Genomic DNA, 15,650 nt, shown 5'->3' on the forward strand with positions numbered 1-15,650 from the left:
TGTCTTGTTTTACTTTAATGGTGAGCAAGGCGCTCGCTTAACGGACACCGCACTCTGCAATTCAAAAGGTTTTGCTTTTAACAAACTTTGACCTATCGGTATTGTAAATACCAATGCCTTTTAATATTACAATGCCAATAGCTCAATCTCGCAATCGCCCTCACTCGTCTCTCTATCTATCTATCGCACTCTATCTATCTATCTCTCGATCTCTCGATCTATCTATCTATCTATCTATCTATCTATCTATCTATCTATCTATCTATCTATCTATCTATCTATCTATCTATCTATCTATCTATCTATCTATTTATCTATCTATCTATCCCCCTCACTCCATCTATCTATTTAAATATCTATCTATCTATCTATCTATCTATCTATCTATCTATCTATCTATCTATCTATCTATCTATCTATCTATCTATCTATCTATCTATCGCCCTCTATTCATCTATCTACCGCCCTCACTCTATCTATCTATCTATCTATCTATCTATCTATCTATCTATCTATCTATCTATCTATCTATCTATTGCGCTCACTTCTATCTATCTATCTATCTATCTATCTATCTATCTATCTATCTATTTATCTATCTATCTATCTATCTATCTATCGCCCTCTATCTATCTATCTATCTATCTATCTATCTATCTATCTATCTATCTATCTATCTATCTATCTATCACCCTCACTCTATCGCCCTCACTCTATCTATCTATCACCCTCACTCTATCGCCCTCACTCTATCTATCGCCCTCACTCTATCTAACGCCCTCACTCTATCTATCTTTCTATCTATCTTTCTATCTATCTATCTATCTATTCATCTTACTCACTCTATCTATCGCATTCACTCTACCTATTGCCATCACTCTATCTATCTATCTATCTATCTATCTATCTATCTATCTATCTATCTATCTATCTATCTATCTATCTATCGCCCACTCTATCTGTCTGTCTATCTATCTATCGTTCTCGATCTATCTATCTATCTATCTATCTATCTATCTATCTATCTATCTATCTATCTATCTATCTATCTATCTATCTATCTATCTATCTATCTATCTATCTATCTTTCTAGCACTCTCACTCTATCTATCTATCTATCGCCCTCACTCTATCCATCTATCGCCCTCCCTCTATCTATCTATCGCCCTCACTCTATCTATCGCACTCACTCTATCTATCTATCGCATCACCACAGCATCACTCAGCACCACCACAGCATCACTCGGGGGCACCACATCATCACTATGCGCTGCCACAGCATCACTGAACGCCACAGCATTACTCGTCACCACCACAACATCACTTAGAATCACCACAGCATCAATCTGTGCAACCATTCAACAACAACTGGTTCAAATATGTTCTCTCAATGTTTCAAGCTTTATTACAAATGTCACAAAAAGATGTTAATATTTCACCTCTGTTCTTGGATTTTCGTCACAATAAAAAATACACTGAACATAATCTTCACAAAAGTTATTTACAAAAGTTTAAGCTATTGCCATTATAAATTACAATAACTTTTATTAAAGTAATAAATATTAAAAAAAACTAAAAGCCATTGTTATTTGTAATATCAATACACCAAAGTCACGTAAATACAACACATATTGCATTACAAATGCTATAGGTGTCACATTTGCGAAAGGTAAAACTATTGGCATTGTAAATGACAAAGCTATTCATTTCGCTATTTTCAAAACTAACACATAATTAAAAAAATTGTCATTTACAATATCAATAGCTCAAACTTTCCTAATGCGAGACCTATTGCATTGCAAATGCTTGTTATCCATTTGGACTGTAAAGTGACCATCTCCCTCAAGGTCAGTAGGGACACTCAGCCTAATGTACTAACCTATTTTGTGGCTGCAAACACTAACATTTTCAAAATAGGTGCATTTGCTATTGCAAGATATGTTTATGCTATATACTAATTCATTTTTAATGCAGTCCAATTTGAGAAAACTGTTGTAACTTAGCAGCGAGTAAGTTAAGCATTTGCAGAAGACATCTTGCATTTCGAAACTATCTTGTCCGTTGTGTGGAATGTATTTTTGTATTTCTGGCAGCCATGTGCTTGCCATGTGCTATGTCCTACCTTCCTGTCAACTGCTCTTGAAATCTGCCTAGAGACGAGATATATGTAGCCTCTTCTGCTTCGCACATGCTCAGTTGAGCTTACAGCTGTCTCCAACATGTAACTCTCAGGATGTGTCCACCAGAATAAGCTAACTGTCAGCCCCTCCCACTTGTTGCCAGCACACTCTCTGTATGACCTTGTATGTATTTGAAACCAGCATTCTGTACTTGTCCCACCTTCATTTGAGCCCCTGTGGGTATAAAAGGACCAAGTTCCTTCCAGTCAGTGTGCTACTTGATACATTGCCGAAGGGTGTTGTGTGAATGTAGTTCCACCTCATGAGGTTTAATAAACTGTCTCTTCTATTCCAGTTTCTGTGCCAACTTCTTCCTATTGGTCTGAGGACTCTGTGCAGAGAAGGGTGAATCCCTTGCACTGGTAGGCCTTGCTGAGGCTCACCACCACAAAACAGAGTGCATTTTCTTTTTTAAAGTTTACTTTATTTAAAGGCAGTAACAGACTTTGCCTTCTGCTGACACTAGCTGTCCACCATCTCTAAGATTGTGGGCAATTGTATTGAGTCACAAATTGTGACTTGCCTCAAGAATATTCATTAGGCACTGCGGTCTGCACTTACTACAATTTCTTATTGTGTAAGCCAACCTATTAGTGTTAAGGTCAATTCACAAAATCAGATTCCCTCTGCAAAATGTCGAAGCTCAATTTGTGGTCACTTTATGGGTATGGAATCCTCGATCACCCTGCCCGTCTTTTTTAATCCTCGATTTTCAAAGTGATAGCCTTTCGCATTCACTGTGTTGTAGTCTTGTTTGGCTGCCATTAAACTAATTATACCTGAAATAGACTAAGAAAACTGTAATCATTGATTTGCAGATGAAAAGGTAAGGACTGCAGAAAGTGTCTGTAATGAGCGACCGTGAGTTGGTCAGTTTATTGCAATTCTTAGAGAGCATAAATGTAATTCGGATTTTCTCTGAGGTAACACATTAACTGCGGACAGCACAATTTGGAATAAGTGAGCAGTAACTACCACTTTTAGGTCAAGCCTAGCGTAGCGCGCATGCTCTCCTCTGCTCGACGTTATGTAAGGGCTTTCAGAAAGCTCACCACACGCTCGCACACCCTCGTGCATGTGCTTTTGGTTTTGTCCCAGGCTAGTGGCCTTTGTGTGCTTCTTTTTAACAAAGACAGCACGCAATTGGCCAAATGCTCTTTTTGTCCTACCCATGTTCACGCTCACAACCTACTGCTTGCGGCTATGCACATCAGCAGCATATGTTTCCAATTATCGTGCCGAGACGCGGGCGCGATAATTGGAAACATAGGCTGCTGCTTGCAACCGCATGCGTACACCAGCAGCTCCTGCATCTCGTTTCTAGTTATCTTGGGCAAGTGCAGTTCAGGGAGCATGTCTGTCCATGACTCTACGCTCTACCCTCTTTCTCTACAAAGCTGAGTCGGCAACATCACCCTAGCCCAGTCTCAGTCTTGTATCACGCCGCATGCGCACATCTCGTCACCATGACTAAGCAACGAACTGAGGAGGCTTGTCTGCAATGATTTCCTCTTCACGGAGGACTGTCTGGAGGAGTGTTGTCTGGAGAGTTACTTATTGAAGGGAACTGTTGTCCTGCGTCAGAGCATGTGGACCTTCTGCCACCTGCATGTCAACGCAGCACCCTCTCAGAACGCTTTCCACGAAGACCGTTACCCACCGAGAGTCTTGCCCGGACTGACTCCCATCATTATTCACTCTCCTCTGGCGCAATGGACACGTTTCCTTTCAGTGGTGTGGGATTGTTTTACAGCGTCTGACAAACAACGTACAGTCTGAAAAAGCTCCCCCTTCCGCTTCTTCACTTCAGAGGCTTCCCTGGGAACACGTGCTTCAAAAGCATTTCAGCATGTCTGAACTCGTTACTGAGAGCAGCCCCACACTAGCTCGAGCTTTGGCCTCGGGCCCCCCCGGGAGATGTTCTCAGGTGCTTTTCCCTTCCTGCTTGGGTTCAAGACCCACCTGATTATTGACATTAAAAATAACGGCACACGCTCCCATAATTATATACCCAGCCACTTGAGAACAGAGGCATTGTGCGACTTGAGCATCTTCCTGCTTGGGTACCAGACTGGCCTGATTATTTACATTAAAAATCACGGCACGCGCTCCCATTATTGCAAACCCAGCCACTTGAGAACCGAGGCAGCTCGCGACTCGTGCATTGTTTGGCGGTTGTCTCCATGGCAATAGTCCTCGATCAGTTGTTTGGATCCTAATCTTCCACTCACGTTGTGGTCCCACCTCCCCCGACACCCCCATGCCAATTTGCGCTCCTCACAATAGGAGCCCCATGTCACTCTCCCAGGAGTTAACAGGATTCAACTTTATTCTCATGTTTTGCTATTTTTCCCTAAAGCTGCAAAACATAATTGCCTGCCCCCATAACAACTAGTGCATTATTTGCAGGGAGGGGGTCAGACCGTCCCACTTGCTATTTCTGATTTCCTTGCGGCCTGCAAAGTGGGCACTTGATCCGAGGTTCGCTAACCTCAGTGTAAAAAAGGCATTTAGCCTTGCGGCATGAGTCTCGCTTCTTCCTGCGCGCTTCGTGATAATCAACAAGTCTCTGCTGACTTGGGCCTTTTGAAAGTCACTGGTCAGTGATTGGCGAATGACACTCTGTAATCCGCCATTGATGCACCCACGATGGGTGATGCATTGCGCACGGTTATCCACATCTGTGACACCCACTGACACGTTATATTGGCTGGTACATTGTGTCCTGTGCCCATAAGTACAGTTCAACTCATAGTTTTGTTGCTTTATAAATTGTTTTACATTGATGACTGCCTGTGAGTCCAAGACTGTTATAAACAACAGGGTTAACCCATTAATAGTCACTGGGACCTGGGCACTTAATCGTTATAGATAGAGGGGTCCCAGACTGGGAAAGGGGAAAGAAGAAATGTAACAGATAGTGAAAACAGTACGTTACACATATGAAAAAAAGAGAAACAAATCTAAAGTACAATGTTTTAATTCACACGGTACTGGGAACATTATCACTGGTTATACATTATGATAAAACTTTTTCAATTTATAAACATAACTTATGAGTTATGCTCATAAATTGAAAAAGTTTTAATTTCTCATAAATTGAAAAAGTGTTATCATAATGTATAACCAGTGATAAGGTTCCCAGTGGCCTGTCAGGAAGCCTTTGACTCCCTCAAACAGGCCACGTGTACACCTGTGTACTGAAGGTGCTTGACTTTTCCCAGGTATTCATTGCACAGACTGATGTCTCAGTGCATGGCATAGGGACATTCTTATCACAGTTAAATTAGGAGGGTCTGGACCAACCTGGACCAACCTGTGTTTTTCAACTCTAGGAGTTCTCTTTTGTAACAAAGAGTCCCTACTAAATTCCTTGCCTTATTTTTCAAACTTCAAACCCAGTCAATTTTTTGTGTTTTATGGCTTTAGCAGGAGAGCAACAGAATTTAAACAAGGCTTCCTGCAATTCAGAACTTTTCCATATCCCCAAAACTAAATAGTAAGTAAAATGCTTAATAGTTCAACCTTGTACAGTGATATATGATAAGCAATGTGTTGAGACAGCAAATGTCTCAAAGCAGAAACTGCTTCTTCTCAAGGGTCAACGCAGGATGGAAATTGCCTTGCACAGATATTCTTAGTGTTGGGGAGAAGAACACGTCAGGAGGTCAGAGGATACAAGTTTAGATCTGCACGCACACTTGTTTTCTAATTTATTTATTTCATTAATCATTAAGGGTGCTGTCGTGTTTTTATTTATCTTCTACAATCCCCTCTTTTGTGCTTCCTCAAGCACAGTGTAAAGTATCTTTGATGGCCATTAGTAATGCTAGCACATTATTATACCTTTCTTTTTCCTTCTACTTCATGCCCACTATTTCCTCCATAAATCCTTTACGTCTCCTCTTGAACACTTCCTTTGACATACAGCGTATATATTCTGTTCCTTCGCAAAGCACAAGGATCATGCAAAACATTATAAAAAAAACACCATTTTATGGAAAACACACACACTGCATCCTCCCAGGTGAAGTAGTCCCTACACTTTTTCTTCTGAATTGTGTTAATGATTATCAGCCGTTTCATACTGCACTGAAAGATGTCCACTGCATTACTTTAATAAATGATAGATGAACTGATGGATATGGGTCAGGTTTTCATATTGGCACCTAGTTTAGTCCTCAGCATTTTAGTTATTTTCTAATAAAATGTCTCTGTGTTTATTATTTCGCTATCATTGAACAGGATAGAGTCCATATGAATTTGCCATGCAGACACTGCATTTACTTGAGGACTAAGGACACAAGAGAATCGCAGTACATAAGGGACCTGGGGCTCCAGGACGAAATCCGCAGTGACCTCACACTCTCCCTCCTGAAAATGCAGTGTCACGAGAGATGCAATCCCACAAAATATGCAATTTCCCAATGCCCATAGGAAAGTTATAGTCTGCTTCGAGATGCAGGAAACTTGCGCGAGGAATAACTTCACATCCACAGCTTATGTGGTCTTCAGGGGGCAATAGATGGATGACAGTGCAGTGGCTAAAATGGAGGTTGTATTTGAAGAACCAAAGAACAACAGTTGAGTGACATTAGGTGAAAATATTTTGACGATTTATGGAACCAACCACTCAGACAGGGCTTAAGATTGTATATAGTCGCTGTAATATTCTGTTGTCCTTATCATAGAACGGTTGCTTTCCTTGAGGGTATATATTTTTGGTAAACCCTGTAAATATTTTAACCTACTGATATTGTGTACAATTTATATGTTATTATTTTTTTGAAAACAATACAAATATATCTGCCTTATAAACCTTGATGTCATGAGTTTTCTGTCTCTCTCTAACGTCCCTCATAACCCTCAGCTGATATTCCTATTATGCTTTGCATTTACTAAAGAAAGTATATGTATTATTCCACTGGAACCAATGTTTTCTATATCAAAGGCATTGTAGTCAGCAAATTCCATTATTACTTCCGATACCATTTCCACATTTGCTTCCAGTTTCCAATAATGCAAGGTAATTTGCAATTGATGATGACCAGGTGTGAGAGGACTGAACCAAGCCAAGTGCCTACCTGAAGCTCAGACAGCCTTTTTGATTACACGTGAATGTGCACTTTTAATCATAAGACACATGAGCACTGGCAAATTTAGTGAGTGTTTTTTGGCAAAAAGAGTGAAGGCTAAGTAAAAGGCCACAGTACAGCTTACTAAGTGAGTAACTGTGCTAGATGTTCTTTCATTCCTCCCTCTGATAGTGTCTGCTATTACGAGGTTAGCTGCAAGTGCAGTTGTGCATATACAAAACTCTATCATGCGTAGTAGTGGATTCAACAGTATTATATCTGTCCAGTAATAGCGAATCAATTTTTTAAATTGTTTTCTTCTCTTGGGTTGCTTTAATTATGTTCAGGTCTTGGGCCTCTGCTTTTGTTCCTATAGCCAACCAACAAATGCTTAGTCTGTGAGGGACTACCTCATGACTTCTTCAGGGCTGCATGCTTGTTGCTCTATCTTTTCAACACAACATGTATTCAGGTGCTAATTCCATCGCTGCTGTAGGGATTAGTATTGTATCAAAAGTATCCAATACCAAAAACATCAGAATGTATCTGTGATGTATCAGGAAATTGCTGTACTGTCCTTCAAAACAATAATCATCTCAACCTATGCAGCCAATTAGCTTTCCAAAAATAAGTAGTCGACAAGCAAGCTGTTCGTGTCAGTGGTATGTCTCCGCACTCTACGGGGTATATCATCAAGCCTGGGTGATAAAATTATCGCCGCTTTATCTGCAGTAAAATGCCGATAAAGTGGCGATAATGGGCTTGATAATATGCTCTATGGAATTCCAATCGAAGCTCATGTTAAATGTGAAGGACATCTAATACGAGCTTCGATTGGAATTCCATAGAGCATATTATCTAGCCCATTATCGCCACTTTATCGGCAGTTTCCTGCCAATAAAGCGGCGATAATTTTATCGCCCAGGCATGATAATATGCCCCATTCTTAATTCCGGGTCCCTGGCCATCGGTTTGCCCATTTATTCATACCGGGTTTTAATGGATTATCAGGAATGAAACACACTGACGATACCGCACACGTACTCGCGTCTGCCACACATACATGGAATTACTGTTTTGGAATGAATAAATAGGCATTCCTGCCTTCCCTACATTGTAGGCTTGACAAATGGTGCAGGAGTTACAATATTACTGTGCCACTATTCGGAAATTTGGGGTAATCTTTTTCACAGCAGCAATCAGCCCTGCTTGCCAATGTGCCATTCCATGGTGCTCACAAGCATAGGTTGGGAGTTGGACCCTTGGCACTACCAAGCTGCCATATTAGGAATGCCAATTAGGAATGCCATTAATGGTGTGAATACAATCTGCACCACTGTTTCTCCCCTTCTTATGTATTATCTTGCAGTAGGGTTGCCATTCTGGAATAACAAAGGGGCAGACAGTAAGCATTGTTGTGGGCTGAGTGCTGTTGTGACCTAGGGGATTCAAGCTGTTGAATCAGCTGGGGCATTTCCACAAGTAACTTTATTATCCCCTGGCGGAATTCACATAGTCACGCTACACGGAACACCAGAAAGTGTAAAAAAACTGCAGTACTCCACAGAGTTCACCAGCAGGGAGAGTTACTTGCTGCCCCCGTTTGCGTGATGTACATCATACCAACGCAAAGTGCATTCTTGTGCTGCACATTAAGCGTGAAACAGCACCACGCTGTTCGCATGGATGATCTTGTTTTTTGCTCTTTTATAGTGCTGGGGCTACATTTGAAGGCCTTCTTAATCTATGAAATCCTACCCCTCTCTAACTTATTTACCCCTCATTTTTATTTATCTCACCGTGTCTTTGTGTTTGTGTATTTGCGTCTTTTTATAACAAATTAGTACTTTAATTTTTTGCTTTACTTTTTTATTTTATTTCCTTCCTTCCTTTCTATACTCTTCTCTTCCTCTCACCCAGCGCTATGGCAGAGCAGGGGTGCTACACAAACAAATGATGAACGGAATGCTGAATAAATCATACATTCACTCCAATTTAAGAGATCTGGGTTAAATCCATCATTCTTTTGCTCGCCCATGCCACCACAGTTTAGACCTAGCCATATACAAATCAGTCTTGACCCTTTGCCACATGGGAACAGTCCAGACCGAACTGCCAAAGCAGGCCAGCGCCAGGCCACCTTGAACATGCACCACCAGCCACCTAGCTTGCCATTGGCCAGCACCAATTTCTTGGAGGTGGAGTGGCTGCACTAGTTTTTTATGTGCTGCACTACCTCTTTATGTGCTGCACTACCTCCCTCCACCCTGAGATCAGGGGGCAGGCCTGGTATTGGGTATGGCCTCTGGGAGCATAAGCAGCACTGGGAGAGGGTGCGCCTGGCAGTGTGCCACTACGGTGGGGTCCGGCACACCCAACAACAGTTTACGCACCAGTGGGCTGACATACTGGATAGGGACCAGGACCTGCTCAACCTGCTGAGTGTGGAGGTTGTTGGGCTCAGTGAGTAGTAATTATTTATTTGTTGTGTTCTATATATGATAATACTTTTTCCCAAATAGCAAGACTGCTGCTCTCACTCATGCAAGTTGAGTTTATGTTACAAATATTGCGTGATAAAGATATAGTGTAGACAGGTGCTTGGCGGCCCTAGCGAATCCTATTCGTTGACACTCGCTTGAGCTGTGTATTTAAGAAGTCATGCAGAGACTCCTCAGTCCTGTTACTAGTATAGTGGTAGTTATTAGTATTAGTGAGGGAGTGCGTTCTCTCACTTCTCCATGCCTTTATATTTTGTAGCTCATACACATCCCAACCCCAAACACAATTTCCCAGTGATTTGTAGTATGCATGCATTATGTATTGAAAAAACATGCAGGATGAGTTGGCCCCTCAAAGGTAGTCTAGTCAGGTAGTCTACTCTGAGAGATTGAGAATGAAATGGTGAGGAAATATAATTTGTTGCAATTAATTAATAGTTCCAATATGTCATTTGGAAATTTGGAATAGGGTTAGATTTATGATATTAGGAATAGGTCCATGATGCTAGTAGTACTTTAGCAAATCTGATTTAGAAAAGACCAATGTTTCTGTGTTTGCCTTTCCCTGTCAAAATATTTTTGTGGCGATTAATAATAACTGTACCATTAATCTTATTTTATGTTATTTATTTATTACATTCGCATCCACGGGCAAGTTCTTTTCATCCCGAAGTGAGCGCGCCGTGTGATCTGCTGAGTTGTGGATGTGGGAGGGATGGAGCCGGGGAAGGTGCTGAGTGAGCGGAGCGGGCCTCAATTTCCCGAGCGGTTGCCGGGCAAGGTGAGGCTTTTCACCCACACAAAGCTGGGTAAAACAATTCTTTCCTGTCTACAGAGGACAGAGAGGTTCCAAGTCTCGGGTGATACTCCTTCTTTTATAAAGTATTTTGATGAAACTTATGTTATTCTATACTTGTACACCCATGAGTTCACGTTGCAGTAGCGTATCTATTTCCAAGGTCCTGATGAAAGCTGGAGCACCACTCCACCTAGCTGAAACTAGTTGACCATTCTACGCAGCGCCACAACGTAGCTCCACTTATCTGCTACTAGGCGTGGTTTTAATCATGACACCCACACTCATTAGACAAAAAATTTCTTGAGTTTAGGTAGCCATTTTTAAGTCTTTTTTCACAGCACTGCATTCCTTCACACTTCATTTTGGGCACTACTGGGGCATACTACGATGAGCTCCTTTCCCGCACTGACACATAGGCGGAGAATGGAATTGCTGCCCTCCCCAAATGATGATATGCCGCCAAGAGGGTGGTCTGATGGGACTTTTTCAGCCCACTGTAACCTTATACATCTACTCACACAGGTGTCCCGGTGCTTCCTACACTCCATCTAGTACAGCACACCATCAATTGACCTGGTCTCCTTCTTCGTGTTTTGTAAGAAGAAGGATGGGCCTGGATCCAGCGAGGTGGGCAAGGGAGCTGAAGGTGCCAATGCCTCCACAGGTGCCTCGGCAGATGGCTCGGTTGGCCCCAGTAATTCCTCCTGTTGTTAATGTTATTATTTCCCTAACTCTGTACTGACTCCAGTCCCAGCTCAAATGAGAGGGATACACTTGGCTGTAGTGTAATGCTGTTGATGATCAATAGAAACATCAAGTCATTTTTTGTGTCGACTAGATTTATGTCTGCTAGCTAAAGGGACTGGTCGGGTCTTTAAGGAGTGTGAACCAGAAAACAAAGCAGTGAGGACCCGGCAAACAAATCTTGCTAAGTGTCAAAGGGGAAGAAAAACAAAAATACCTTCAGGAAGAAAAAGAAATGATCACCAGCATTGTAAATCATCATAAACACAATCAAACTTAATAGTTTAACATAGAATCTCACCACCAGATTCATCTCAACACACTAACCAACAATAGTCACTCATAATATATATTAACCTTTGGTGCATGCCACTTACTTGCTCTAATTCAAGCATAGTGGTACACTGCTGATCCTCTTTGATTCACGAAACACACATTGGCCAGTCTTGTAAGTTATATATTGTAGGGCAGTTCTGCTAGGTATAAGTCCCATTCCATTGATGTGCTAGGGGCCACTGCTTGATTACCGCCAATTACCCAACCCCATGCGGTAGTTTTAGGCATAAACTGCACTAAGAACCTCCCACTGTCTCCCTCCAGTTGCTCCCCCACCTGGCACCTACTGCACCCCAGGCCACCTCCTTTCTCTATGTGCCTCCCAGCTTCTTCTACACTGCCTCCACTTTGGGCCCCTTTTCTCTCTGTAGCCCTTCTTCTACACCCACACCCTGCATCCTGTTGGCACTCCACCCTTCTCTCCTTGGATTCTTCTACACAGCCTCCTCACTTCCCTGGCCCTGTCTTCTCCCTGCAACCCCACCGGGCCTGCCACACTTGCTGCCTTGACACATTCTCTCCCCACCTGAGCCCCTAGCTCTCCCATTGTTCCCTGGTGGTGTCTTCTCACTATGACTCCACCCACCTTCGCTCTCTCTAACAGACACAGCTCCCCTTTACTTACCAAGCACGCTGCACTTATCATTGGTCAGCCAAGTCCAGTTCTGACTTCATTCTGCTGGATGCGTCCACAGAAACCTCCTCTTCCTTTCGGCTATCACTTTGGTGCCAACTACAGGACTCAAACTCGTGTTGCCAGGTAAGCAGTCAGGATCTGACACACAGGACCACTCTGGCTTCCGTGTCAGTAGCCTGTTAAAGTTCCCTATATCATCGCCAAACGTTTTCATGGTGGGCAATGGAAACTATGCGGACTGACCTTGAGGCTTGTATGTCACTGGTAGGGTCTCATGTGCAGTTGTAAGACTGCCAGGAGCTGTAACTCAGAGGCAGGGTCTTGTTTCATTAGGCTCACAGGCCTTCATTTGCAAGCGTTCCAGCCCCACCACCGGTGGCACAATGTCAGATGGTTGTCTTTTAGATATAAATAATTCTGAACATTTCTTCTTGTTTAAAATTTTGTAATACTTATTTGAAAAAAATTTGGGGAAATTTGGTCCATTCACATTTTGAGCTAGTGGCCCTGAACTACAAGTGCCACCCCTCTTGAATTCCCTCTGCCTGGCTGTCTGAGACCTAACCACTGGACCACAGTAGCCTCCACACCAGTAGCATGTCACAGCATCCCTATATCCCTCCCGTCCTCATTCATGGGCCTTGGAAGCGATAGTCAATGAGACTGAGGCTGGTATGTTGCTCATATATTCTTTTGCAGAGCCTTTTCCTAACTAGGAGCTGTAGCTCATGGGCAATGCCTTCAACATTCAGTAATGCAGACTCCTGAAATACAGGAGTTCAATTCCCACCACTGGTGATAAGGCCATTGTTTACTGTCAAAATCCATAGCAATTGACTTTTTTATTTTATGTTTTAAATGAAGTGAAATTATATTGATTTGGAAAAACAAAGAAGAGATTAGAGTTGTTTTTATTTTTGCACTAGAAGCCCAAATCTCTAAATGTTGCCATCTTTTTGACACCCTCCAGCACTTACCCACTGGCCCACAGTGGCATCTGTGTTAGTAACCTGTCATAGCTACCCTTTATCATGGCCAACCTCTTTCCTGCACCGTGGAACCCATAAGCAATGCCACTGAGGCCGGTATGTTGTTGATAGGCTCTCTTGCAAACAAGTAGCACATCTGTGATCGGTAGCTCAGATGTAAGGGCTTCTGTCTTTGGTGTTATGGGCCTCTCTAAGGCGGGGGTTCAACCCCCAGCAGTGGTTGCACTGTAAACGGTTACTGTCAAAATCTATAAAAATTCTCTTCTTTATTTTAATTTAGTGACATTAATTTGATTTAGGATAAAAAGAAGAAATTAGAGGAGTTTTGATTTTTGGACTAGAGGCTCAAACCTATGCATGCTAATACTTCGTAAGCACCCTTCGATTAGAATTCAGGGACTTACCCACTGGACCACACTGACTTCTGAGTCATTAAGCAGTCATAGCTTCCCTATATCAGCGTCAACCACTTTCATGGGCGATTACACCCATAGACAATGATGCTGAGGCATGTATGTAGCTGGTAGTGTCTCTTACACAGGCATAAAATAGCCAAGAGCAATAACTTAGAGGCAATATCATGGTCATTTGGAGTCACAGGCCTCACTGCTGCAAGTACCGCCAGTGGAGGCAAGGTGTTGTAAGGTCGTCCTTTCTTTTTTTTTTTTTTGAAAATGTTTATTGACAAACAAAAGAGAACAATGGGGGGAGGTAGAGTATAGAGATAGGATTCTCACTCCACGGGCACTGGTAATTAAACAAGAAGAATCCTACTCAGAGTGCACACCTCAGGGATGGGGGACACTCAGTGTTGTGAAAAATACCCCTCACACACCAACAGGCCCCTTGGTGTCATGCTTCATTATTGGGTTCTTCGCATCCCGCTAGAGGGATGCGGCGTGCTACGACCAGCGACTACGCGGGAGCACTGTAGAGGTTGACTATGTGTGGTGTGTGTTAAGTGCAAGTGATGGGGTATTGGAAAATGTGAGTGAAGGGTGTGGTGAGGATTAAAAAGTACCTGGCTAGTGGGTTCTATGAAAAAACTTTATTCGAGACCCTTAGCTGGTGCTATTAAAAAGAAGTGCAAAGTGAGGTCAGTTGTCTTTATTATGGACACTACCTCTGGTGTGCGTCGACATGTTTCGGAACTTGGTGTTCCTTCTTCAGGACGGGGGCACAAATTCCCAACCCTACTCACGTGTTTTTAAGAAAAAATGTTTTTCTCTTAAATTAGAAAAAAGTGAATTTATTTACAGTGATAAAAAGGCTACAATGTGCCTACAGCGGTTTCTTTGGGGTCATGCAGTTGCATGTCCTAAAAAGAAAAAGAAAAGACGAGTCAGTTTGGTTTCCCCAAGGGATTGGCTCAAACAGGTGCAGTCACCTGGAGCCCCAAACGGTTAAATAAACCTGTAAAAAGAAAAGACACACATAACACATACCATAGATGACACACTACTTGTTTGTAATGGTTCTGTAAATCATACTCATAGTGACTGTTGTGTCCTGCTTCATGAGCATATCCAGAACGCCAGGGTACGTAGGTGGATTCTTAATCTGTGTGGGTAAAGAGTTGGTTTCAGTATTTTTACTCACTGTCTGGGTTCGTGCTAGGTAGGTCTCTAAAAGATTGCCTTTTAAATACTCACAAAATCCGCCTGAGTCGGCCTCCTTCTACCACCCTACGCTGCTCCGCTGGTAATGCTAAGCGTTCAGGGCTGTGTTATATAAGGGCCTCAAGGTGCTCATTGATTCGTTGATTGACGGATGTGGTGTGCAGACCAAATAAGGAGCGTCCGCCCCAGCGCTTATCATAATCATGGACCTGTTTACAGAGTAACATGTGTCATTCTGAGCATGTTAGATCCGGTAGTGACTGTTGAGCCAGTGGGGCGCATGCGTGTCTATCATAGACACTGCCGTCAGTCGCTACTTCTGGACGCATGGGTAGATGGTGTAGTTTATGAGATGTGCGCTTTGGTTGGTTACACTACTCCCATACTAAATGTTGAAGGTACATTACTGTAATGCGGCATTTGGGACAGTGTATGGGATGGATCAGTGAGTGTTTAACATGGGTTTGTTAAAAAGAGAGATTACACAGGCACAGCCCTTACGGTTACAGTTTGATAAGAACCCTTGTTTCTCAAAAAAGAGTCACAGCCATAAGTTGCAGATCCTTCCAGTTTTTCAGGTTTTACCCGGACAAATGGCCCCATGGGATATCATCATTTAGGCCTTCAATGTGGGTGCCCAAACGAAAAACCCATCGTTGTTCTTTTTGAAAGAGGCCGGTTTCTGATTGCATACGTTCAATTGCGGTCCAATGCAGATCATTGACACAATGTTGTTGTTCCAGGAAGTGAGAAGGCATCTTTGTGGTTGT

The sequence above is a fragment of the Lissotriton vulgaris genome, chromosome 2_1, assembly GCF_964263255.1.
Source record: "Lissotriton vulgaris chromosome 2_1, aLisVul1.2, whole genome shotgun sequence".
Lineage (NCBI taxonomy): Eukaryota > Metazoa > Chordata > Amphibia > Caudata > Salamandridae > Lissotriton > Lissotriton vulgaris.